Source organism: Equus quagga, unplaced genomic scaffold (assembly GCF_021613505.1).
Source record: "Equus quagga isolate Etosha38 unplaced genomic scaffold, UCLA_HA_Equagga_1.0 73442_RagTag, whole genome shotgun sequence".
NCBI lineage: Eukaryota > Metazoa > Chordata > Mammalia > Perissodactyla > Equidae > Equus > Equus quagga.
The window spans coordinates 4205754-4233704 of NW_025802777.1; the positions used below are offsets into that span (position 1 = coordinate 4205754).

The 27951-nt window shown below is 44.8% G+C and overlaps 1 protein-coding gene across 1 annotated transcript in view; it reads right to left on the bottom strand.

Moving 5' to 3' along the window:
* Positions 1-21347, bottom strand: part of LOC124234349 (beta-1,3-galactosyltransferase 5-like) — a 34442-nt gene extending 13095 nt beyond the window's left edge. Inside the window, exons 1-2 of the mRNA XM_046651687.1 lie at positions 21265-21347; positions 2678-2756 (exon numbers count right to left, since the gene is read on the bottom strand). The gene's annotated coding sequence lies outside the window, so the exon portion shown is untranslated. The remainder of the gene's footprint in view (positions 1-2677; positions 2757-21264) is intronic.
* Positions 21348-27951: the final 6604 nt, after the last annotated feature.

The window sequence follows — 27951 nt, forward strand, 5'->3', positions numbered from 1 at the left end:
CTAGAGCCAGAGAATCTAGGCTGCTTGAGTGACATCTCAATAAAGAATTCGAAAGTGACAGGAAGTCAGCATGCAAACCACATGTACGGGTGGAGAAAGAAGAAAGAAAATTAAAACAAGGAAATGTCATCTTTCTGTAAACTATGGCCTGCCCAGATTCCAAATCATATGAAATGCCTCTTAAACAAGAGGCAATGAAAACAATAGCCAGCAATTCAGGTTGGACTGTGCTGCACGCAATGTGCATCTTGACTCGTTGAGGCATGAAATTTCATTTCTTGACTAACAAGTTCAGCCGATCTTTAAGATGACGATCCACGGATCCACCAGGCCCCCATAAATCAGCTCACGTCCTGCCGCATCTGTTCCAGCTGATCTCCCTTGGCCTCTACCTTCAGGCCACACTTGTTCTCTTTCCACTCCTTGAACAGGCCCATGCGTTCCCTCCTGTGCAAATGTCCCATGCTGCGCGCCTTTCCCGGGGCCTCCTCCACCTTCCACCCTCACCCCACTTCTGCTCAGCAAACCCTACTCACCCCTCACGCCAAGTCCTCAGCAGAGCCGTTCCTTCATTTACTACTCGCGGAACCCACTGTCTGGTATTTTATCAGTTTCATTAACAGGACTGTGTTTTATTATTTCTTTGTGCCAACCTTGGACTTCTGCCCACCTTTCCCACTGGTTGATAACGCCAGGACAGAGCAAGGGTCCTTTTCTGTATCTTTCATCACTGTAGCATCTGCGGATGCCCAGTATTTGCCACATATAAGCCCAAAGGAAAGTTATTTTTAATTGAGGTCACACTGGTTTATAATATTATATAAATTTCAGGTGTACATCACTATATTTCAACTTCTGTATAGACGGCATCATGTCTACCACCAAAAAGCCAGTTGCCATTAGTCACCCTACGCTTGTGCCCCTTTACAAAGGAAAGTTTGGAATGAACCAATGAGAAGATGTCCATGTCTCCAAAAGCCAAATCATGCTTCTTTGCAACATTTTCTTACACAAAATCTCTCACTTTATATGGCATCTCCTAGGGACCAAACTGTTTTGCAAAACTTTTCAGTGCATTAGGTATTTTTGCTTTATGTGCATTTCATAAGACTTCAATTATTTCTCAGAAGAAACGGAATCTGGCTTATTTCAGTGGAAGAGGAAGCAACATCAAGCGTTTCACCCCCTACTGCTCACACTGAAGAGGCTCGTGGGTTATTAGAGGCAAAGAGTGGAGCGTCATTAGGACTGTTCAGAAACACAAGTCAGGATGCTTTAGCATGAAGAGGAATGAAAAGCTGTGCAGAGAAGAAAGACAGGGGAACCAATGGCACATACAGAGCATTAATTCCAGCATTTGCCTATTTGTGCCAGGAGGGAGGCATAGAATGATCATGCGGATGGAAGATAATCTTCGTTCAGCAAATAAGGCATACACAATAATAAAGAATGGCTGTCCAGACACAAAATTCAAAAGCACACGTGATTTGTCAACACAGCAGAAGTGACACTCTCAGAAGCAGTAAAACCTCTGTAGGGCAATCTCCTGACCTTCCCTCTCCACGTCCCATGTCGACCGCCCTCAAGCTGCTGCTTCCTGGACTGCAGGAAGTGTTCCTCTCCACAAACAAGGACACTTAGCCATGCCCCTTCTTGGTACCACCACAGCCCCTTGCACAGACCTTTACCAGATCGCTGTCAGAGCACAGTTATTTGCTTATACATTGCTCCCCCACTTTACTGCAAGTGGCTTGGAACAGGAAATACTTTATTCATGTTTATTTAAATCTCCACACCTCATACCATAGTTTCACATAAGAGATGTTCAGGAAACATTTACTGGGTGCGTGAATAAATATTTACTATTCTGAGCTGAACTGTGTTCCCCCTAAATTCATATGCTGCAGTCCCAACCCCCAGGATCTCAGAATGTGGCCTTACTTGGACATAGGGTCATTGTAGATGCAATTAGTTAAGATGAGGCCACACCGGAGGAGGGTGGGCCCCTAATCCATGACTGGAGAAGAAATTAGGACACACACACACACAGAGAACACCATGGGAAGACGGAGGCAGGGATTGGGGTGGTGCTTCTACAAGCCAGGGAACCTCAAAGACTGACATCAAACCCCCAAAAGCTGGGGGACAGGCCTGGGGCAGAGTCGGCCTCACAGCCCCCAAAACCAGCCCTGCCCACACCGTGACCTCGGACTCCTGGCCTCCAGACTGTGAGACAATCCATTTCTGTCATTTCAGCCACTTGGTCTGTGGCCCTTTGTTACGGCAGCCCTCAAACACGCACACAGTTACTAAGTGAATAAATGGATAAAATGACTCAAAGCAGTTATTCCCTGAAGATCTGCAGTGCGCTTTTGGTGCGCTTGCTAAGCAGCAAGCACAATGGCAGTATTAGGTGGAATTCCGCCCACAAGGAACATTGTATTTAGCTCTCTAAGTACATGCTTCCTCCTCTCTCTATGAATATTTTGAAAGGAAAAATGTTTTTTTCCATATAATTTTTCCCCATTCGAGTTTTACTTCTGTTTGGAGAAAATCGACAGGCAGGGTCAGCTATCAAAGAGGAGACAAATTGTTACATTCAAGACTCGAAACCAGCTGGGGAGCTATTTCCATGCAGCTGCGTCCCATCCTTCCTTGGGTTCTTCTGCTGCCTTACCTCCCGGGGACCGCCTTCTCTCCTCTGGCCACCTCTAGGCAATCACAGCTTTGCAGTGAATCTATAGAAAGCAGCTTCCCTGAAATGGAAAAAGAAAATACAAACACGTAAACATCATCTCCTCATCAAAGGCAAGTCCTCCTCATGTCTTTCACTCTCTCACTTGAAAACCCAGCACAGGCACCAAGAATCGATGGAGGAAGGCAGAAATGTCTGAGAGAGAAGGTTCATTGACCCAGGTCACCAATGCCCAAGAAGTCCTGAAGGAGGCACTGTCCTGGGAGTGCTGGTGGAGTGTGGCTGAGCCTGTCAATGGGAGCATTAACAGAACCAAGACCCAGCTGCTCAGCAATTTCCCCCTCTGACATTTGGGTTTCTTGTGGAATCTGCTTCCAGCTTCACTCACATTCACTTTACTCAAAATCTGGCTGAAAGTAAATAGCTTTCATTAAAGATAACTTTGGCAGGAAAACCACAGATTTTAATGTGAAATGATTCACAGTGAAAATATGACACTTTTTAAAAGCTCGTTAAAATTGTTAAACATTGATGGGTTTATGAGAGAGGCCTACTGTTGCACTCAACAAACCACTTCATTTCTTCACCGGTATCTGGCTTTGAGCACTGTGTTACAGAACAAGGTGGGGCCACTGTCCTGTAAAAACCAAAACTAGCGATGTGCCCTGAGAATTTTATTGAGAATATATATCCTACTTGAATAATAAAAAGAAACAGAACATATCAGTTGGAGAAACAAGAACTCAGATTTAGACTAAAATAAGTGACTTATAAACACAGGTTTCAAATCCTAGTCATTTTCATTTTAAACCAGTATCTCCATAATTGTAACTACACGTGCTTCTGAATTTCAATGTAAGTGTAGACAGACTTAATAGGAAAACGAGAGGTCATCGCCCTGGCCATAGAGCACTACAGCTAGGAATTAACATTGTTTAATCATCAAGTCATCAAAAATCCCAAACAATGAGAAATAAAGAAAATTAACCTTGAGGTCAAAGGAGAAATAATAAATGTGCAAGAATAGATTACTTATAAAACAAAACAAATGACAACACTAGATAAGATTCTTTTTTTTGATAAATTCTTTTTTTTTTTCAAAGATTGGCACCTGAGCTAACAACTGTTGCCAATCTTCTTTTTTTTTTTTCTTTCTGCTTTTTCTCCCCAAATCCCCCCAGTACATAGTTGTATATTCTAGTTATGGGTCCTTCTACTTGTGGCATGTGGGACGCCATCTCAACATGGCCTGACGAGTGGTGCCATGTCCATGCCCAGGATCCAAACCAGTGAAACCCTGGGCCACCACAGCAGAGCACGCAAACTTAACCACTCGGCGATAAGATTCTTTAGGATGAGTTCAAAGTCACTTTCAGAGGCAAATGTAGAGCCTTATGTACTTTCATTATTAAAGAAAAGAAAGAAATGGACTAAGCTCTCAAAGAATTTAGAAACCAAACAAAAATTATAGAAAAGAGCGAGAATAATAAAACTAAAAGCAGGACTGAATTAATTCAAACATGAAACAAAGTTTCACAGATAAATATGCACCCATTTTCTCTCTTTAAAACGGACTAAGCTCTAACATATCTAATAAATATAGAAAGAAAAGGGCGCAGGAAGAAATAAAACGAGAAATGACACATATGGAAGACGGATGATGTTAAGAGTTCGGTATTTGGAGCCCCGGGGAACTGGGTCAAATCTTAAGTCAGTCACTTATTAGTTATAAGATTCGGGGCATGTTTACCGTCTTAAGACTCAGTTTTCTCTAGATGAGAAATGGAAAACTTACAAAATGAGAAAATAATACTAACTACCTCTGAAAGTTCTTGCGAAAGTTAAATAAGTACTTCACAGTACCCAGGAACTAGTAAACACTCAAGCAATATCCTAGATCACTCCTAAGACTTCTGTGATTTTACTCTGTTTGATTCATAAAGCCCTACAATTCCTTCTTCTCGGGATATAATCACTTGACGTGGCCCAGGTCCACCGGCCGGGGTGACATTTGTGATTTCATCTTCAAAATAATGCAATTCAGAGCCTGGCCGGGTGGCATAGTGGTTAAGTTCACACTCTCCACTTCAGCAGCCCAGGGTTCATGGGTTCGGATGCCGAGCATGGACCTACACACTGCTCATCAAGCCAAACTGTGGCAACATCCCACATACAAAAAACAGAGGAATATTGGCAACAGATGTGAGCTCAGGGCCAATCTCCCTCACCAAAATAAAAACGCAATTCATAGAAATTGGTGAAAGGTCCAATTCTTCCAGATTTGAAGAGGAACTGGTATGGCTGTGTAGGAGCTGGTGAGGGGGCAGCTGACATGGAGGGATTTGACAAGGGTCGAAATGTCCTCCAAAAAATACGTCCTTACAGCACAGTTTTGTGCTACAAGAAGCCTCCTACCAAAATGTAGAGTGGTAACCTGGTTAGAATCTGCCTGCACAAAGGGGAACATTGAAATGGCAGGCATGAGACAATGTCCAGGAAGAGAATGATGGAGAGCAAAGAACAGGATTTAGAAAACAAGAGTGAGAAGGGAGAAAAAATGGAGGTGAAAAGGGATCAATTGGATATATAAGAGAAAAACCAGATTAACATCCAAACAGTGGCTAACATGATACTCCCTGGTGCCAGTTACTGTGCTAAGCACTTATCACGTGATCCTTATTCAGTCCTCACCACGCATCTAGAAGGTGGGCGCTAATGTTCTCTCTTACAAGGAGAAACCCACAGAGTAAAGTAAAGCCTGGGTCCTAAAGTGAGACGCTGGTCAAAGGCAGCATCCGCATACACACAGAGCACCCCAGGGTCCACAGTGCTCAACCCCACTGCTCACTCCCCCTCCCCGTGTCACAGGGAAGCGTCCTCAGGGACCAAAAGAGGCTAAAGAAGGAAGGAGTCATCATCAATGTTCATCCTACAGAAAATTAGGGAGCCAGAAGCTCTCAGACTTCCAAAATGCAGCTTCAGTGGAGTAACTGTGGCTAAAATCAGAGAGCAAATGACAATCCTTTAGAAGGAGAAGGAAGGTGATGGGAGCGGTTGGCTTAAATAAAACTCTCCATCCAAGGAACCAACAGCTATAAAGAGATGATGGTCCAAAACCTGGGATGTGGAAACGAATGGAACAGAGCTGTTCAGTCAAGCCTGAAAACAGGACAGACCAGCACAGTAATAAATGATGACTGATGGAGGACTAGGGTGGGGAGCTGTTCAGTCAAGCCTGAAAACAGGACAAACCAGCACAGTAATAAATGATGACTGATGGAGGACTAGGGTGGGGAGAAGGAAGCAGAAAAGAGAGAAACGCCGGGCAACCTCTTTCCCAGAAGTAAAGCTCATGACTGTAAACATCTTATCTGTTAACAAGTAGGGATTTGTCAATAACAAAAAACAAACAGCCTTATTAAAAAATGGGCAAAGGACTCTTCTCCACAGAAGATATCCAGGTGACCCACATGCACATGAAAAGATGCTCAATATCACTAACCCCTAGGGAAATGCAAATCAAAACCACAGGGAGGGGCCGGCCCCGTGGCCGAGTGGTTAAGTTCGCGCACTCCGCTTCAGCGGCCCAGGGTTTGCTGGCTGGGATCCCGGGCATGGACATGGCACTGCTCATCAGGCCATGCTGAGGTGGCGTCCCACATGCCACAATTAGGAGGACCCACAACCAAAATATACAACTACGTACTGGGGGGCTTTGGGGAGAAGAAGAAGAAGAAAAACAGAAGATTGGCAACAGTTGTTAGCTCAGGTGCCAATCTTGAAAAAAAAAAACACAGTGAGATACTACTTCACACCCACTATGAGGGCTATCATAAAAATAAATTATTAAAAAAATTAACAAGTGTTGGCAAGTATGTAGAGAAATTGGAACCCGTCCTTGTGCATTGCTGGTAGCAACGTAAACTGGTGCAGCACTGTGGAAAATGGCATGGCAATTCTTCAAAAAATAAAGCATAGAAATTATCACATGATCCAGTAATTCCATTTCTGAGTATCTGCCCCAACGAAATGAAAGCAGGGACTCAAACGGATATTTGCACACCCGTGTTCGTAGCAGCGTTATTCACAAGAGCCAAAAGGTGCAAACAACCCAAGTGTCCACAGATGGAGGAATGGATAAATAAAATGTGGTACATTCATACACTGGAATAGTAGCCCTAAAAAGGAAAGAAATTCTGACACAGGCTACAACACGAATGAACCTTGAAGACAGTACGATAAGTGAAAGAAACCAGTCACAAAAGGACAGATACTGTATGATTCCACTTATATGAGGGACCTAGATAGTCAAATTCATCGAGACAGAAAGTAGAATGGTGGTCACCAGGAGCTGAGCACTGTGAAAAGAAGTGACAGATACAGGGTTTCCTTTCGGGGTGATGAAAATGTTCTGCAACTAGATAGTAGATTTGCTTGCACAACATTGTGAATGTACGAAATGTCATGGAATTGTGGCTAAAATGGTCAATGCAATTTATGTATATTTTACCAGGACAATGAAAAAGAATTTGGGGTTCACTGAATTGCAAACTTAGTGGGTAAAATTTATAATACTGATATTACACTTCAATAAAACTATTAATTAAAAAAATAAAAAGAAAGAAAAGAATCAAGAGTTGAAGGGAAGCGGAGATCAGAGCCGGAGGGACTGTGGAGTCCTTTCTGTCCGTATTGGGCAGGTTTTCCCTAACTGTGCCCCACCAGACTTCAAGAGGACCCGTGTGTGTTTGGGGGCAGTGAGGTGGGAGGTGGGAGAGAGGTGGGATCGCAGATTGGGGGACCATCGGATTCAACAAAATTAAACAGGCTTCTTAACTGTAGGACTTTGGGGAAACTTTACAAAATGAACATGTAGAGTGAATCTCAAAAAGAAGATTCATAGGCAGGTGGCCCACATTTCTTTGATCTTAGAACAGTTTGTGAGGAACACATTTTACAGACCCATTAAGAAATCAAATGGATAAAGAGAAGATTGACGGTGTGGCGGTGCAGCTGAATCAAGAGCACAGCTGAGACAGGTCAGCAGGAGAGTGAGAACCACCAGGCTCGATAAACCTGAATAACTAGGAACCAACCGCGTGAAAAATGCCTTCCTAACATCATAACTCTTCTTCCTCTAACCATTTAAATCTCCCACATGGTCTCTGGCATTATCGGTTTTCATTAGCCTGAAAAAGCTCCTCCATTTTACCTGATGGAAGAACCTGTGCTGACCACTTGGCTTCTGCACCCCACAATTACTACAGATGACCCAAAAAAGAGCATCAATCAGACAGGTGTTAACAGCATGTGTCAGAGGTCAGCAAAGTGCACATGCAACATTAGACTTGAGTGCCACACTCTAAGTCTAAAATGGGAAGCGTAAGTCTGTCAAAGAACAACTCAGAGAAAATTACTTCTTTTGCATGTAGTTTAGTTATCTTTCACGGAAACAGTTTTCTCCTGTGGGAGAGTCAGCTGGTAAAGTGACTCTCAGAGCAGAAGCAAAAACAAGATTTACAAGAGAGTGAGGATGGGGAGGAAAAAAACAACAGTCTTGGAGTAATGAATCTTATTTGCACATTTCAGGGGGGTAACCCGAGTTAATAACTAGCAAACCGGGAATTTGGGCATTTGGTCCCTGAGAAAGCCAAATAAAGTTATCAAAAAAAAAATCCAACATCAGTCATTCATGGATTCTCCAGAGATTCAGCTGTGGAGCATTCATGACAACTCGGATCCACAGAATGTCGACCACCATCCTTCCACCTACACCTCCATCTTAGTGAGGCCAGCTCCCTACCATTTATTTGCCTCATTCAAAATTCTCAATTCCTTAATTCATGTCCAATTATAATGGGCATCTGTTTCTCTCCAAAGATGCCAAACAACTCGGAATTCTGCCAGACTTTATACAAAACTGGGACATAGAACACCCGCTCTGACCTACTGCTAATGGGTTGAATAATGTCAGCAACTATTTTTGCTCAAATGTGTAATAGGGTATTGAGACATTTGTTTCTCTACTTTGTCCACACTGAAATGAAGCAGGAAGTTCAAACTGGCCAAAAACATACAAGCAACACCAAACCAAAGGGACACAACTCTTGGCATACCCCTTGAAAGTGGTGGCCATGAAAAACCACCAAAAACAGAGTTTTACACGTACCCTTTATGGGGGAGGTGAAAGTGGGGGAAAAGGTGAGGAAGTGAAATTCATAAGTCTTCCTTGCCTCCCTTCCAAGCCGGAGCAAAGGGAGCAGAGGTGGTCCACAGGAACCTGAAGGAAACGATCCTGTAGGGTAAACTGAAATTCAACCTGCAGCCTTGCCTTTGCACATTCCACAGAGAGAAGGAAGGCCCCACTGAAAGGAATCTTCTGCCAGAGCTAACTGTCTCCAACCACAACCAGGACTTACATCAGAAACTTATCAGAAAGTGGATGTACCAGACACCTCAAGAGGGTCAACTTAACCTTACAAGAGTTCTTGAAGAAAGGAACAGAAGGAACAGCAGAGAAGAAATATGAGAAGAAATAGCAGAGAATGTTCCAGAACTGAAGATATGAGTCCTCAAATCAAAACTGCACCCTAGGGGCTGGCCCTGTGGCCATGTGGTTAAGTTCACATGCCCCACTTCGGTGGCCGGGGTTCAGAGGTTCAGATCCTGGGCGCAGACGTACACACCGTTCACCAAGCCGTGCTGTGTGGGAATCCCACATAGAGGAACTAGAATGACTTACAACTGGGCTATACAACTATGTACTGGGGTTTGGGGGAGAAAAAAAATGAGAGAGCAGAAGATTGGCAACAGATGTTAGCTCAGGGCCAATCCTCCTCACCACAAAGCATTAAAAAAAAAACCCTGCACCCTAAGTACCCAGCATGATAAATAAAGATAAATCCACACCTCAACACATCACAATGAAACTGCAGAACATCAAGGACCAGGAGAAAGTCTCAAAAGTTATCAGAGAGAAAGGCAAATTATCCACAAAAGCCTGACAATTAGACTGACAGAAATGTCTCAGACCAATAATTTAAATCAGAAGATGATGGAATGTGATGTTGAAAATGCTGGAGGGAAATTATTGCCAATCCAGAATTTCATACCCAGTTAAACTAACACGCAAAAGCAAAGCCATAATTAGGACATTTTCAAACACACAAATAGTATGAAAGTTTACTGCCCATATAGCCTTACTAAAGAATTATAATGGATGCACTTCAGCAAGATGTGCAAACCCAGGCGTCTGTCAAGAGACACAGGACACAACAATAAGCACGGAAATTGACCACATATGTGATTAAACTTAACTAATTTATGTCCATAAAAATAACTAATTTTTCATGTTTAAAAAGTTAAAACCAAAAGCTAGGCAAGAGCTACAAAATAAAGGAGAGAAGTTGTTTGCTAATTAAAGTATGCTAACATCCTTGTCATGATAGGGAAAATGATAGAAATACTGAAAAACTTTATATATGGTTAAAATACATGACTCAAAATTGAGGATAATCACTAAAAGAATGGAAATACAGTCCACAGCTTGCAAACCAGCAAAGGGGGAAAACGGGAACACAGAAAACTTTATCAATTAACAGGAGAAAAAAATGAAGAAAAGACAACTAAAGGAAAAAGTTGGTAAGGAGAAAACACATGAGATAATAGAATTAAGTCTAAGTATCTCAGAAGCCACACTTATTATAAATGGACTAATCTCACTTATTTAAAAACAGAATTTATCAGACTGGCAAAAACAATATCCATCTCTATGGAGGTTAAAATGACACACCCAAAGGAAAGGTACAACGATAGGTGGGAAAGATGCCCACAAGAACTAGGAAGGTGGGCGGTGCTGAGAGGGACCCCAGTGCAGCCACATGACACAAGAGAGAGCTCAGGCCAAAAGCATCAATATGACACAGCATTCACCACATCATCTTATGACACGGAGCCTTGATAAACGTGTAAGCCTTCACAACACAGTCTCAAAACACGTAACACAAAAATTGACAATATTACAAAGATCAACTGTATTTTTCCACCTTCCTCTCAAAAAGTATAACAAGGGCAAAACAAAAAATAGTAATAATAATGATTTGATGAAGAAAACAAATAAACTTCATTTAATAAATACGTAGAGAAAAAGAGAATAACCATTCTTTTTAATTGCACATGTACCATTTATAGGAACTGAAAATCAACATAAAAACATAATGGGGAAAAATGCATGTTTTGAAACTTTTAAATCTATATGGGAAATAATTTATAAGTTAAAGAGGAAATCACAATGGATATTTTAAAACAAACAAAAATGAAAGAACAACTTATCAAAGCCTGTAGAATGCAGCAAAAATTTCTTAGGAATAAATTTATAGGGCAAAAAAGAAGGATTTAAAATAAATTAAGTATGTAATTCAGGAAGCTGGAAAAAGAAAATAAACATTAAAAGGCAAGAAAAGGGGAGAAATGGTAATATGAGTCGCAAAGAATGAAATGGAGAATAAAACAAAAAAGATCGCTCTATACTCAAAAACTATTTATTAGCAAAACTAATAAAATAAATAAAGCTCTAGCAAGATTTAACTGGAAAAGAGAAAAGATGCCAAAATAAATCAAATTAAAAAAGAAAAGGTCCACAACCAAAGAGAAATAAAATTTTTTTAAATCATAATAGAATATTATGAACAACTTTATGACAATAAATTTCAAAACCTAGATAAAATCATTTTGTGAAAAATCACAAATAACAAAGTTCACTGAAAAAGAAACAGAACTTGAATAAGCAAATAACAATTAAAGGCACTGAATCTGTAACCAAAATCCTACCTGCCCCCACCCCAAAAGACAACTCAAAAAGATTTAGAGGTGAACTTTACTGAGTTTTAAAGGAAAAAAAATCCTTTTTTACAAGCTGTTTCAGAGAAAAACAGAAAAAAATTTCAACTTCAGACAGAGATAGTAAAAAGAAAAGAAAATTATGAACAACAGCTCTTTCAAAAAAAAGTTCCTAAATAATTCACGAGATTATCATTAATATACTATGCCAGTAAATTAAAGGAAGAAAAAATACATGATTCTCTCAACAGATGCAACTAAAAAAAATCGATAAAATTCAGCACTGATTCATGAGAAAGAAGGGAACTTATTAACTTGACAAAGAGTATTCATTAAACACCTAGCCTAAGTATCATACTAAATAGTGAAACTTAAAAGAATTCCCATTAAGGTCAAGATCACAATACGGATGTCCACTATTACTGATTTATTAAACACGGTACTCGAGGTCCTAGCCAATCCAATAAGACCAGAAAAGGAAATAAGAGGTATAAGAATCGGAAAACGAAGAAATGAAGATATTCTTCTTTACAGACAATATTGTATCAGACCAAATAGTCTCGGTTATGCCACAGTTAACAAACAACCCCAAGAAAAAACAGCAAGTTCATTTTCACACAGGTCAGGTCTGCTGATCTAGACTACTTCTGAAGGCAGCTGTCCTCCAAAAGTTGATTTATCATTTTACGGATCTTACGACATGTTCGCATCAATATGTGCTTACACTAGCGAAGCAAAGAGAGCTGGAAAATCAAGCACCTACAAGTAAATCCCTCAGGATTCATCGCTTCAGCTCCCACTTCATTGGCCAGAAAAAGTTATATGACCGTGTCTAACTTCAAAAGTTTATGAGGCCAACCTGATGGTGTAGTGGTTAAGTTCGTGCACTCCGCTTCAGCGGCCTGGGGTTCACGGGTTCCCGGGCACAGATCTAGCACATCGCTCATCAAGCCATGCTTGATACCCCACACACAAAATGGAGGGAGACTGGCACAGATGTTAGCTCAGGGCCGATCTTCCTCACCAAAAAAAGAAAAAAAAAGTTTAGAGAAGAAAAACCTCCCACATGCTAGGAAGACACAAATAACCAAAATATCTAATACAATTATCTATGCAAAACATTCAAGAAGATATATATATAATCTATCAGAACCAATAAGAAAATTTATCAAACTTCTGTGGTATTATTACTAAAAAGGCGTAACTTCAATCTAATCGTAAAAAAAAGTCAGGCAGAGCCAAGCTGAGGAACATTCTACAAAAATAACTGCCCTGGATGCTTCCCAAATGTCAAGTTCATGAAAGACAAAGAGAAACTAAATAACTACTACAGATTAAAAGTGAATAAGGAGCCATGACAACCAAACGCAAACAGGACTCCGGCTGGGATCCTAGACCACAAAAATGACACTAGCAGGAAAAATGGCAAAATTCAAACAAGGTCTGAAGATTAATTAAGAGTCCTGTGTGAATGTTCATTTCCTCATCTCAATAACTGAACTATTAATGTTAACATATTAACTAACCATGTAAAGGGAAAGCTGGATAGAAGATATACAGAAACTCTCTCTACAATTTTTGCCACTTTTCCCTAAGTCTAGAATTCTTTCAAAATAAAGACTTTTTAAAAGCAGCAACAAAAATGTCAATCACAAGAGCATCAAAAACTATGAAAAAAAACTATAAAAAAGGTATCAAGGACTGAGTCTAACCAAAGATGTGCAAGACTGCTGGATTACAAAATGTTATTATAGAACATTCAGGAAGGCGGTTCAAGATGGCAGCACGGGAAGATCCTGAACCATTTCTTCCACCGAAACAACAAATCCGCAGCTACCTACAGAACAATTTCCCCTGAAAAGAGCTTGAGAAGTAGCTGAACAGCTATTCCACAACGAGAGATGAAAGGGGACATCAGGTAGGGGGCAGAGGCGGAGATGAGGTCTCACAAAAAACTCCACCCCTGGCGCACTGACCCACAATCGGGATGAATCTCAAAAAAAACGGAGCTTCTCCCTAAGGAACAAGGGGTTTGTGCCCCACATCAGGCACACCAACCCTGGGGACCTGCAGCGGAAGGAAGGACAAGCTCCCACAACATCTGGCTTTGAAAATCGATAGGGCTGATGTCCAGGAGAACCATAAGACTGTAGGAATGGAGACTCCATTCTTTTTTTTCAGACTGGCCCTGAGCTAACATCTGTTGCCAATCTTCTTTTTTCTCTTCTTCTTCTTCTCTCCAACACACATAGTTGTATACTCTAGTTATAAGTTCTTCTATGTGGGACGCCGCCTCAGCACAGCTTGATGAGCCATGCTAGGTCTGTGCCCAGGATCCGAACTGGTGAAACCCTGGGCTGCTGAAGTGGACTTAACCACTCGGCCATGGGGCTGCCCCAGAGACTCCACTCTTAGAGGAGAATCCTGCACCCAGATTCACTCGCCCAGGACCCAGTGCAAAAGTAGCAGTTTGAAAAGTGCCTAGACCTAAATACATTATAAAGAGAAATAAGGTGGGAAAACTTGTTCAATATGTCATGACTTAGTGTAAGGCCATACCAATTAAGTCAGTGAGTATTTGTGAAGTATAGACAAATAGACCAAAGTTATGGACTGAATTACATCCTCTGCAAAAAGCTCTAACCCCAACACGACTATATTTGGAGAAAGGGCTTTTAGGGGGTAATTAAGGTTAAATGAGCTCATAAACTGGGGTTGTAATCCAACAGGATTGACAGCCTTATGAGAAGAGGAAGAGAGAGCGAGCTCTCTCTCTCCGCCATGTTGAGGACACAGCCAGGAGGCTGCCACCTGCAAGCCAGGAAGAGAACTCTCACTAGGATCCGAGACGCTGGCACCCTGACCTCCCCCTTCCAGCCTCCAGAACTGTGAAAAAATAAATTTCTGTTGTTTACGCCCCTAAGTCTATGGTATTTTGTTACGGCAGCCTGAGCAGACCAAGACACCAATAAAACAGAAGAGACAGCCCAGAAACAGACCTACACATATCTGCCAGAAACGGCATTACGAATCACCAGGAAAGCACCGACTATCGATTTAATGATCTGGAACTACTGACTATTCCCATGGAAAAATCAAATGTGAATCTCTAGCTCATCACATACCAAAAGCAAATCCAAGGAGGATTAAAAACCTAAACGTGAAAAGCGAAACTCGAAGACTTTTAGAAGAAAATATATGACACTATCTTTAAAACCTTAAAGTGGGGGAAATTTTCTTAAGACAGAAAAAAGCACAAACTGTAAATGAAAATTTGGTAAATTTGACCAAATTAAAAAAAATTGGTCAACAAAAACGTAAAAACACAAGCCACAGACGAGTAGATGATATCTGCAATGCATATTATAGAAAGGAAGGATCTAGAATTTCTAAACGAACTTCTATAAACTAATAAGAAAGAGATACCCCCAGATGGAAGATGAGCAAAAGGTATGAACAGGCCATTCACAGAATGGTTTTTACATATATATAAACATACACGAACACATATATATTTTGTTTTTAGTATACATACATATATATGAAAAGACGCTTTACTGGAATCAGGCAAACGCACATTAAAACAGCCAGATACTATTTCATACCCACAATATTTACAAAAATGTAAAAGTCCAATAATTCTAAGTGTTGGTGAGGCTGTGGAGAAACAGAAACTGAGAGACCTGGTTATACAGCAGATGGGGGAATAAACTGGCACAGCGACCTGGGAGAGCATTCTTCAGTATGGAAGGATGGAGACACGCATGCCCTTTGACTCGATTATTCTTTTCTAGAGACATACGTAAAGGAAACTCATACGTGTGTGCGAAAGGAGACCCAGACCGGAAGGTGTATTATAGCATTTTTATATGAAAAATGAGAACCATCAAAACATCCATCAACAAAAGGACAGTCAAATCCATCCTAAGATAATCGTGTAACGTAATTTTACGCAGCCATAAAAATGAATGAACTAGACCTGTGTGTCTCCACATGGATAAATGTCAAAAAGACCACAAATGAAGAAGAGTTGCGGTAACAATAGGACAGTAGGAAACTATTTTAGAAAGCTTCAAAAATGGAACACAATACCATACATTCAGCCTGGATACCCGCATATGCAGTAGTGATGTCAATACACGCAGGGGAAAGACAAGTAAGAGTTCAGGAGAGTGAGAAGGGAAGAAAGGAGGTCCAGAGGCCTGGGGGGTGGGGTGCGGAGGGGGCATCAATGATGCTTTGAAATCGTGTTATCTTTAAATTAGAAGCAAGTACGTCAGAGCTCAGCAAAGCTGGGTTGTAGACTCATACGTGGTTTGTCTGTTACTCTTGACTCTTCTGTCTGGTTGAAATCATTTAAAACTTGAAAAAAAAATTAATACCTCCAAGCTACATCCTGAATTTGGAGGCACTCTGAAACCTGAGTGTACCCTGAAAGCCACGTTTAACAAAATTACAGGAAAAACGAATAGAGACTAAGTCTACTAATCATAATTATCCACGATTCAAGCCACACCCTTTCCTCCCTCCTACCCTCAGGCAAAAGAAAAGCAGGTACAAAATGATATCCAGCACACAGATTGAAGCTCCGAGAAGAAAACAGACAAATTTCACAGACGGAGAGAAGCAATCCAGGATAATTCAGCCAAATTATATCCAAGGAGACAACTGAACCTGCCCTTGTTAAATATACTGGACATAAAAAGGAATGGCAGAGAAAATATGCAAATCCACTAAAGAAAGCCAGGGGAAAGCAATGGGAAGGAAGTGTGCGAGAAAGACAAATAAAGAAGCCGGGCTGGAAGAAAATATACTCCTGGATGTGGGTTAAAAGCTCTCACATTGGTCCTGGTGAGAATCAGTAAACACAAGACAAACACCCCTGGATGGATATTTCTCCATCCCTGGGTCCATCCCTACATGGAACATTTTTAGCCTTGAGGTTGATGTGGAAGATTTCATTAGAAACTGGAAGGATGAGTACTTTGAAACAATGATCTTGAAACTGTCTGTGCCATCCCAGGCACTTACAGCTTTACAAACGTGGACCACACTCTAAGCAACCCAAAAAAAAAGTTTTGAGGGGCTGGCCCCGTGGCCGAGTGGTTAAGTTCGCGCGCTCCGCTGCAGGCGGCCCAGTGTTTCGTTAGTTCGAATCCTGGGTGCGGACATGGCACTGCTCATCAGACCACACTGAGGCAGCGTCCCACATGCCACAACTAGAAGAACCCACAACGAAGAATACACAACTATGTACCGGGGGGCTTTGGGGAGAAAAAGGAAAAAATAAAATCTTTAAAAAAAAAAAAAGTTTTGACACTAACTGACTTGCCGCCACAAGAAAATAAGAACGTGATATTGGTGAAACAAGAAAGGAAACATGGGAGGACAAGGCGAAAAAATGAGATTAAAAAGGGAACCTGCAAGAGGTCAGGAACCGATAGCCAAAACACCTCTATGAAAAAAGAATCCAGCAAATAAATTAGAAATAGCAAGAAAAAGAATAGACAGAGTTGTAAACTTAAGTGTAACGCCCAGGGATGGCTTCAGATAATGACGGAGAGTCAGAGATTAAATAAAATGCACGGGGACCAAAATTTAGACAACAAATTAAACTCTACGCCCCTGACATCAGTCATTTTATTCAAGCAATTCTTCTGTTGCTCAAAATAGCTTGGGAACATTTTTTGGCAATAACTTTCAAAACCAAGGTTTGTTTTTTTTTTAAATCATTAAAAGAAAACTAGTTTCCTTACTTTCTTTTCATACCTCATTCTTGATCCAAAAGAATCTTATTTGGCATGAGACAGCGCTTGGCGCTGAATCGGAAAATAATAACAATAGCTATAATTTATGTAAGACTTACATATCCTGGCACTGTTCTAAAGCTTTATCTATATGAAAGCATTTAATCCTCATAACCACCCCTATGAAATAAGTGCTGTCATAATCTCCGATTTCAGTTAAGGAAACTGAGTCATAGAGAAATTAAGTAACTTGCCAAACACCTGGCAGAGCTGGGCTATGAACCCAGGCATCGGGCTCCAGAGCCAAACCCTTTATCTCCATGTGAATATTTATTGAAGGAGTGAATGGATGATCAGCTACTTTATTGACCCAACTTGGTCCCAAACGACTTCAGGCTCTTTTTTCTTCTATTGAGGATATGGGAAAACGTTCAAAATAAGATATAAAAATTCTGGTTGATTTGTTTTTCAAATGCCTCATTACACAATACTCAAATCTCCTAATTCTGGTTTTCAACTGAAGGCGACATTCGTTGTCAAAATCTCTATAAATCATCTTTCCCACCCCTTCACCTTGCCTCTCCAGACACAAGCTCTTAATTCCTTCATAGGCAAAGAAAATTCTTGTCAAAACCTGCAGGAGCCCAGCCACGAAGCTTGAACGGACTTTAAGCTCTGAGGTACCCTGTCGTCATGCCAAGGGCAAAGGAGAAGAGTCTGGAATTAGGAAAGTTGGGAGGAGCCCTCACACACCCAAGGGGCTTTCCTGGGAGCAAGGAGGAGCAGCAGAGGCACGCCATGGGGAGCAGAAGGGGAAAGGTCAACCGAACACTACAGGAGGTTACAAACCTGGGGTGACCCAAAGGCACCAAGGGCAGGGGTGCAGAAACAAGGCTGCGAGCTCCTGACGGTTGAGTTATATTCAAGGGACAGGGATGTGGCAGCTCAAGGCCCATCAGGTTCATCCTTGTCAGCATCCCAGGCATCTGGAGAGGCTGACAAAGGCCAAGCAGCGTTTCATGGCCATTGGAACCAGGATTGAGGACCAGGATCCAGTCCTGGCAGAAAACCAAGTAGAAATTTGATCAGAAGCCGGGTCAAATGGATGAGCATCCTGGGGAGGCGAAGGTTTCCCCTGGGACAGCAGTGCCTGGCTCGGAGCCCAAGGCCAACTGCATGCCCAGGAAGGAGGTGATGGAGACCCTGAAATCCTTCCAGGGTTGAGCTGAACTGGCCTGAGTCTGTAGCCGGTCAAGCAGGACTGAGGAAGGAGGGCTGAATGCTGGCGATGGATGAAAGGATAGAGACTGTCACCCACGCGAGGAAGCTGGGCCAGGTGCGTACAATCTCATAAAATCAGACATGAACGATGAGCCTTGTTCATTCAAGCTACCTACTAAGAAATCCTACAAAAGAAAGGATGCCCTTATCTGGAAGAAGCTTTGCAAAGACAACACTGTCCTTGTCAATTTTTTGAGGTGACAGCTTAGTGAAACATCTTTACATTCTGAGTCGCGTTTCCAGGAGCTAAATGTCAGTGGACTCTCTGCACATATCAGAGTCTAATTATTTTTTGTTTTACCTAACAAAGGAATGATATAACATGAACTGACTTGAAAAAAGAAGGAAAATAGGAAAGAAGAGAGAAAACAGGTCTTAACAGATACGCATCCATTCCTTAAAAGGAAGATATAGATATTTTTTTTTTTTTGCCATGCTGTACATTACATCCCCAGGACTTATTTATTTCATAACTGGAAGTGTGTACCTTTCAATCCCCTTTACCCATTTCACCCACCCTCCCCACTCCACCTCTGGCAACCACCAATCTGTTCTCTGTATCTATGAGTTCAGTTTTTTGGGTTCTTTTTAGATTCCACGTATAAGTGAGATCACACAGAATTTGTCTTTCTCTGTCTAACTTATTTCACTAAAAGGAAGATATGAAATGCTCTCTCTTTGAAGCGATTTGTATATGACATGTACCTGTTTAAGAGGAAGCACCATAAAAGATGGGCGTATCCTAGACTACATAACTTAATTGAAATGTTACATGTAAGGATGGGCAGAATCAGCATGCATTTACCCACAAACATGACTCTAGGAATTTCCTGTCTATAAAACACTCTACACAGCAGACATTCCCCACCCCCAGCACTCATTGGAATATGATACTTCCCCAGAACCCTATCTTCATTAAATTCTACTCCTCCGTCTCAAGAAGCCAGGGCAGAAACAGCAAACGAGAGGGACATGGAGACAGGAGGTGATGTTAATATTTACAAAAGGCAAATTCATAATAAAGATGTTTTTCAGTTTGCCGTGCTAATACAAAGGAAGAGTGAAAAATAACTTCACAACATCTGATCACTGCAGATGTGGAAAGGGTTTTCCATAATTGGATGTTGTATTTATCCCCAACAAGTCAGACACCTAAACAAAAAAAAAGGTGAAACAGAAACACGATTTAAAAAAAGGTAAATGCAATATTTGTCGTGCATATTTACGACACATGTTACACACACACATACACACACCAATTGGTAGAAGTATTGTTAAAAATGTTGATTATAAAATCTTAAGGCGCCTCACTGCCTTGAGGAATGACCTGAAGAGACTCGCTGCCCGCCCTCTCTACGAAGTCAAAACCCTGCGGGCACTTCTTAGTGAAAAGATGTCTTCACCATATTGCCCGTCAGCCCCTCCACAACTCCCACACTCTGCGGGGAGCCTGTCTGTGCAGAATGATAGGCAGTTGATTTTTTTCTTTTTATATTGGGTTATTCATGTTAACTGTGAGGGGGAAAAAAAGGAAGATTGGCAACAGTTGTTAGCTTAGGGCCAATCTTCCTCACCAAAAGAAAAAAAAAAGACAAGCAATAAATGCAGGAAAGATGTGGAGAAAAGGGAACCCTTGTCCACTGTTGATGGGAATGTAAATTGGTACAGTCGCTATGGAAAACAGTATGGAGGTGCCTCAAGAAATTAAAAATAGAACTACCATATGATCCAGCTATCCCACCTCTGGGTATATAATCCAAAGGAAAGGAAAATGTTATATCAAAAAGATATCTCTACTTCCACATTCACTGCAGCATTCTTCACAAGAGCCAAGCTATAATAGCCAAGAAACAACCTAAATGTCTGCAGACAGATGAATGTTTAAAATCCGGTAGATATATATACAAGGAATATTATTCAGCCTTAAACAAGAAAGAAACCCTGCCATTTGGGACAACATGGATGAAACTGGAGGGCATCACGCTAAGCGAAATAACCCATAAAGAGAAAGACAAACACTGCAAGATATCACTTATATATGCAATCTTTAAAAAGGGGGGGAGGGTTAAACTCATAGAAACAAAGTAGCAATAGCCAGAGGCTAGGGGGTGGGAGAAATAAGAAGAGGTTCTAAGGATCTAATGCATAACACGATGACTATAGTTGACAACACTGTACTATATAACTGAAATTTGCTAAGAGTACAACTTAAACGTTCTCACCCAAAAATAAATAAATAAATACACTGTTAGATCAAGTTTGATGAAATTTGGTCTGTAACCATTTTCTTTTCCTTAATTTAAAAAGAAGACAGAGAACCAGCCTGCAATACGCGGGGATCAGAAGGGCCAGGCGGTCAAAAGAGCCCCTGGGCCCCCGCCTCACCTTTCCCAGGGCGCCGTCCCCACGCCCCCCGCGCGCCCAGCGCCTCCCGCGTTCCCCTCGCCGGCACCCCCCGGGCCCCCTCCCCCCGCGCCCGCACCTCCCTCGGCCTCCGCGCTCCCCGTGCCCCCCCTGCCCCGCCCCCGGCGCCGGCCCCGCCGGCACCCCCCGCGCCCCCCGCGAGCCCCCATCTCCCCCGGTCCCCGCTCTCCTCGCGCCCCGCCTGCTGTGTCCCCAGGGCCGGCACCACCTGCGACCCCCGCGCCCCCCACGCCCCGCGCGTCCGCACCTCGCCCGGCCCCCGTTGTCCCTGCACCCCACCTGCCGTGACCCCGGCGCCGGCACCACCTGCGCCCCCCGCGCCCCGCGCGCCCGCACCTCCCGGCTCTCACGGTGCGCCCGGCACTCGCTCGGCGGCCCGGCCGGGCTGCAGCCGCAGCGAGCTCACAGCCGGATCGCGGCGAGCAGAGCCGGGGACCCGCGGCCGGTCCTCGGAGGAGCTGGGCGCAGGCCGAGCGCCGCTGGCCCCTCCGCACGGCATTTAGGAGGTGGGAGGAGCGGCGCGGCGATGCGCGCAGGAAATCTGATAGGTTCAGGAGGCGGGCGGGCGGAGGACGCGGGGCGCTGCGGCTCGGGACAGGGGGGAGGGCTCCCCGAACCCCGCCGCCGCTCTCTCCGGGCTCCAGGAACTGGCAGGACCCTTATGCTGGGTGCCCGGGAAGGCGACAGGAACTGTCTGCAAGGTTCCGCCTCCATAGACCCAGGGCAAGAGCATCTTTCACCAAGCACCAGACATTCACGATGGTGGAATTTGCTCATCTCCCCTTAGGCCGATTCTTCGAGTTCCTCGTCCTGCCTTCCCCGTGGACGGTCCCAAAGTTAACTTTGAAAACATTCTCTGTGCCGGGAAGGCAGCGCGGTCCTGTGCTTCTCAAATTCAGTTGGCTTTGAGCAGTGTGTCACGTTCTGATAACAGGATGGGGCGTTATGGGGGCTGTGTTGGGGAGCCCACAGGTGGTGTATCAAATGAAGATTACGCAGATTCTAACCCGCTCAATGAAGAGGCACGAGCCCTCCACACGGGGTCAACAGGTAGTTCCCTCAGCACCCAAGCTCCCCGCTTGGGGAAGTGAAACCCCAGGGTTGATGAAGGCGCAATTTCAGTATACCCACACGAAGGGAGTCAAGTCTCCTGATTGATTACTTACAGATCCCAGAAAGAGGGGGCGGGCGCAGGCGCAATGAGCCAGGGGGCGGTGAAGCGGGCACGTGTGCCAGGAACGCTAACTCAGTCCTCGAGCGAGGAAGGTGAGGGAGTGAGCGGTGAGACAGACGAGATGCTGCCAAAGGGATGCCAGCTTTCTCTGGCGGGAAAAATATACATTTTCCATGTACAAAAATATACACATATATTTTTTAAGAGTTAGGGGCATATCATTGATCATCTAATTCATTGATTGTCAATCCTGGCTGCGCGGTACGATCGCCTGGGAAGCTTCGAAACTTCCCAATGCTCGGGCCCCCTACCCCAAGCCAGATGATTTTGACTTCTTTTCCTTAATCTCCTCTCTGCAGTAGCTTCAGAACAATGCCAGGCCTGATTTCCCCCACGTTAGCATGTGGTCCTTCTTGCGCAAAGATGAAGTGAGCTAATGGGGGGATGGGGCGTGAAGAAGACCCCCAAATATTTAGCGAGATGGAGCGCCCAGGCCCGAAAGGTGTAGAATCGTTTCAGAGAAAGGAAGAGGCCCGGGGAAGGCGCGGGGCGGGCGAAGCCGGCGCCCTGGGAAGAGGCTGATGAGGAGGAACGTAGGAGCGGGGCAGCGCAGCCGCCGGCCTGGGTGATTAGACTCCCCCGCGCTTCGGCACCGCGCTCCGGCTTTCCTGCAGCAGGTTCTGCAGCACGTTTCCTGGGGTAACCAAGTGGGCCTGGAGCGCTCTCGGCTGAGCGCTCTTACGGCGTAGCCAGGCAGGATGCAGCCTCGCAGCCCTCAGGTGGGGTTGGCGCCAGACCAGAGGGTGGATGAGGTAAAGCGTGCCCTCTCCTTCCCGGAATCCCCTCCCGACCTGCCTCCCTTCCCTAGCGCCTCCCCGTCCGCTCCCTAGCAACACCTCTGTCAGCCGCAGACGCCTTAGTTCAGACGGCTCCCGGACTTGCTTCAGGCACCCCGAGCATCCCGAGGGGCCCAGAGCCAGGGCAGGTGTGTTTTAATCGAGGTGAGGCGAGCTGGGATGGTGCAGGACCCAGAGAAGGGGGCCTGGGGAGGACGGGACTGAGGTGCGGAGGGGCAGCGTCCCAGCAGGGCCTCTGCAAGGAGATGACGTTCCAACTGAGCCCAGAATGATGAAAAGGCCACGAGAAGGTGAGGAGAGAGGCTTCCAGGCAGAGGGAAGGCCCTGAGACAGGAACTTGTCTGCCCCTGACTCAGTATTACCGTGTGGAAAGTGGGCTAATAGAACAGGCAGACGAGGTAGGTCCGGGTGCACAAAGGGCCCCCGGACGAGAGCTCATGTTCTAAGGCACTGACATTGGCCTCTGCTGGGCTGCCATGTCCCCTGCACAGTGGAGGGGATCTCACCTGTGAGCCTTGCAGACCACACCCCTGAGGGAACGATTTTGTGGGGGCAGTGGCACCACTGCCCCACGTGTCCCCCACCCCCACCCCGTACCTTCTCCAGAGCGTGGGACCCTGACTGCTGCTCAAAACGTCCAGCCTTCCCAGGTTACTGACCCAAAACAGGGGTTGCCAGAAGCACCGCTGACGTTTTTGGTCAGACCAGTGTGTTGTGGGGACTGTCCTGTGTGGTGGAGGGTATTTAGCAGGATTCCCCAGCCTCTACTCACTAGACGCCAGAGCACATCACACACACGTGTGCACACACACACAGACACACACATGCAAGTGGTTGTCTCCAGATGTTGTCAGATGTCCCAAGAGGAGCAAAATTGCCCCCCGGTTGAGAACCGCTGTTCTGACAGGAAGGAACGGGACCGAGTGCCCCACAAATTGCTACAGAACACATCATTATTAGTGATGGCCCCATGGAAAAGGGCCACCTTCCGGATACATAATAGGGCCCTGGCCAAAGTCCTCTCCCTCTGGTGGCACCAGCCTCCTTGTGCTCCTCGAAGGAGCAGCACTCATTCACATCTCTGCATCTACGTGCCTGTCTTCCTCCCTCTGTCTGGAATGTTCCTCTCCCAGATGGCTCTCTGCGGCTTCGCTCAGACCTCCACTCAGATCCGCCTCCCAGGCAGGCCTTCCCCCAGCACAGGCTAATGCACACGCCCTCCTGCCCTCGTCACCCCCATCCCGTGACCCTACTTGGCCCAGCATTGCTGCCCGACATCGCCGAGGCCATTTGCTCCTTTGTGTGTGCCCTGTCTCCCCTTCCAGAACAGGACTTCAGGCCAGACCACCACAACCCCAGCAGAGCGCTCGGCCTGGCAGAGAGTGCATGCTTGAACAATACCTGTTGAATAAATAAGCGGGGGAATGAACAAATGGCAGAAATGTGTGCGGCATCTGGAAGGAACGGAGAAGGCGGGGAGCTCTTGGTTGCCATTGGGTTGGGTCTTGGGGAGTTGTGGGAGGCACCGAGAGACCCCTTCCCCCTCATCCCGGCTGGTGATCACAGGAGGTGGGGGCGTTGCCCCCTTCTCACCCATGTCAGAGAGGTTAGAGCTGCTGCTGGCAGGAAACCCTGCATTTCCAATTACAGGACCTGGGTGGAACCAGCATCTGTGGCTGACAGTCCCAGGGACCCTCATGCAAATTTGAAGAACCCAGCAGAGGTTCTTTGAGGCCTGGAAAATGGCATTTCCAGGGAAGCCACTATACTGATTAGAATTACTGTGCCAGGAAGGTTTTTCGGGCCCACAGCAGTTTCTTGAAACGTTAAACAAAGCTCTCACAGAGCAAGGAGAAGGGCTGTGGGAACTGAGGTTCAGAGCTCAGAGGAAGTAGCTGCGGCTTAGAGAGTCTGGTGTACATGCTAGCTGTGTGGCTAACCCTCCTGGGGCCCCAGTGAGGCCCATCACTGCTCCCCTTGACATCTGCGGTGAATGCTGGAGCATCTAAACGAACCAGATTCTAAAGTCTAAAATAAGATGTTCGTCTTGAATCCTGAGGATAGAAGCTCCAAGCCAGGGAAGTGATGAAGAGGTAAGGACACAGAGAGCCTGGGCAACCTGGTTCTACAACCTTCTGGCTCTGTTAAATTGGCTCCACCATCAGCTTCCTCATCCACACAGTGGTTGTGATAATAGAGTTGTCCTGGGGGTCACATACGATAGTCCAACCAGAGGCTGGGGACGCGCCTGTGCTCTCTCTCTTAGTAACACTTACCAATTCTAAGGGAGTTTTTGTTCTCTTGTGTGTTTGTTTTAATTCCATGTTTCATTGTCATCTTAGGAAGCCGCATCCTTCTCTCAACATTGCCTTCAGAAGCATTTGCCACCCTCTCAAGAAACCCATTCCTTAGATGTACACACCGTTCTTGTCAGAGAAGCTATCCACCTGGTGCTAAATGAATTTTTTGAGGTGTGTCGAAAATCAACTTCACACTCAAAGGTTTTTCTAGGACCAAGGAGGTTTTCGTGTACACTGAGCTGTGCAGACGGCTCCTCAAGAGGCACACTGAAGAGAGGGTCAAGTCCCGGGGACCATTTGCAAGCGAGGACGTTCATTTCAAGCGTATAAATTCTGGAGCGTGGGCTCAATACATCGATCATCCTTTGAAGAGGGCACAAAAAAAGATAAAAGGCATTATTATCTTTCTGCTTCAGGGACACCCAGTGGCGGACGAGAAACCAATTTGCCAATAACTGACCATGTTAGGAGGTAGGCCTGGACTTGAATGTTGACAGAAGTTTAACCAAATGTGATGCGAGCACAGAGGAAGAGCCAGCTGATTGTCCCTGGGGGTTGTTGGACTTCATCCATTGTTTTTCCATCTTGCTCTAGCATTAGAAACTCCTTTCTCAAATGGAATGTGGGTGTACCTCCAATATTCGGAAACCAGCTCCGTCAGAGCTGTTCTGCTGGGGGGGGGGGGGGGCGTGCCCTCCAGCCCACTCGACACCTCCCTTCCTTCCATCACCCCAAGATACCGACTCTCACCCCAGGACTGTGCCCAACGCTGCTTCCATGTTTCCAGCCCCGAGGATGAGGAAGTTTCTTTCCAGTTCTAACCACACCTGTTGGTTAATGGGACCAAAGTACAAAACACAGAGGAAGCTAAAGCAAGTCAGAGTCCAGGCAGCTTCCTGGGTTTGTCCTGGGGCCCTTCTGCTTCTCCTCAACCTCCTGCCTTTTAGAAAAGTCCTTCCCTTTAGCCCGCCTGTGGGTGCACCGGGGCAGGGCAAAGAAACAGAATACTAACCAGCAGTGTGCTCCTTGTCAGCTCGCTTCCACGGAGCGAGATCACACTAAAACCAAAGCTACAGAGAAGTGCTGAGGACACTTCCTTCAGTGAACGCTACAGCTTTCAAAGCCCTTTTTATGTAAGCCATCCCATTCACGCTTCTGATAATCCCCCCTCCCCCAGGCACAGTGCCCACGAGGTGTTTTTATTTTCAGATGAAATTGAAACCCAGTGGTGCCTGACAGCATGGGCTTCAAAGCCACTTACTCACCCTCTGGCCTCTTGTCACCTCAGCGTCCCACCTCCGCAATGGAGATGGCAGGAAAGGTGTTGTGAACTATGCCTGGCCCGTAGGGAGCCCTCGGTCCACACCAGTCTGATGAGTAGGTAACTGACCCAGGAGCTCATCCCTGGGCAGTGGGGTGCGGAGGACCAGAACCCAGGCCTCCGATTCCCCCTTGGATGCCCTCCTAGCCCTGCTGTTCCACGGTCCTTTGTGTGGTCGTCTCAGTCCCCACAGAAGCACTTCTGATCCCCCAAATAAAGTAAAAGTGATGACACTGCTTAGTGAACATGTGAATAATACTGCGATGTGAAGGCTCTGTTTAACAGAATTTTTTGTCGCTGGTTTTATTGAAAGAATTAATCATAGCCAATTGATGAAAACTCACTTAAATCTCTTTTTTAGAAGTGAAATTATTATTCATTATTATTAAAGCTCTGTGCCAGTCATTATTCTGGATGTTTGACATGCGGTAACTCATTTATTTCTCAGTACAGTGTGGGGAGGGCGGTGCTGTTTTATCCCCATTTTACAGATGAGAATACTGAGGCACAGAGTTCTGATAATTAGCCCACGTAAAGCAAATTCTCGCCGACAAGAAACAACTTAAAGTTGTAGTGTATGTATGTGACTTTGTTAGCCCACCTGGTTCCTCCTCCCACCTGTTAATCCTAACTGTTATGAATCTAAAGCAGGGGAGAGAATTGAGAACGCAAACGCTGCTCACTTTAGCCCGAAGTGGACGGGGAGCTGGCAGGTGTTCGCAAAGGTTTGTTTCAAAGGAGGAAATCCGTAAAGCCATCATGCACCCGTGGGCTGGAAGAAGATGCGATACCTTTAAAAAAGAGATCAGGAACCGATTACCCTGCTTTCGTCTGAGGCAAAATATCTAGGAATAGTGGGGAGAGCAATACGAAAAGTTAATTAGAGACCAGGTAAAATGGGTAAGGGAGATAGTGCAAAAAAGGGTACGATCGTCTGTAGAGGCCAGGAAACAGACCTGTAGGCAGTTACCCGTTCTTCAACTTTTCTTCCTCTTTTATGGACTCAAGAGCATGGCTTTTAAAGGTTCTCATGGTTCCTGAGTGCTAGGGCGACATTTACAAAAGTCTGCCCCCTGGACGTTAGAAATGTATTTTAAAAAAACAGAATCCAGGGTCTCGTGTACGAATGACTTTGGGAGGCCCTGTCTGTATGGTTTTTAGTGCAGGACTTCTCAGAGCCTTTGTTGTGAATTGTGAATGCTCAAGAGTGACGTAAGGAATGCAGCCTGTTCCAAACTTGTCTAATAATGCAACCAATTTTTCAAAGAGTATGTTGTGGGACTAATGTTCCAAGATCCCCACGTTGGATAACGG